Source organism: Limulus polyphemus, unplaced genomic scaffold (assembly GCF_000517525.1).
Source record: "Limulus polyphemus unplaced genomic scaffold, Limulus_polyphemus-2.1.2 Scaffold2296, whole genome shotgun sequence".
Classification (NCBI taxonomy): Eukaryota; Metazoa; Arthropoda; class Merostomata; order Xiphosura; family Limulidae; genus Limulus; species Limulus polyphemus.
In genome coordinates this window covers 24,121-24,437 of record NW_013667906.1, presented here as the reverse complement: position 1 = coordinate 24,437, position 317 = coordinate 24,121, and positions in this window count along the sequence as shown.

Sequence of the window (317 nt, the reverse complement as noted above, 5' to 3'; positions counted from 1 at the left end):
CTTTATTACGATCTTAATACCTAATATTAATAATGATAATTCTGGGAAACAATATTACTAAAACTCTAGCACTTTCTAAAGGTGAATCTAGCCAAATTTATGTTTTCCTTGTCCATTTATCGAGGGCCTGGTGGTTAGGGCGCTCGATTCGCAATCTGAATGAATATTTGCTGTAAAAATTCTTATCAACGCTATAAGCATAGATAACAGTTTGACCGCTAATTTTGATTTCATTCTTTTAAGTCGTACGCTCAGTCCTTTTTGGTCACACCTTTTTTTCACACCTAAGGTGTTTTTGATTAGATTTGTATTTTGTT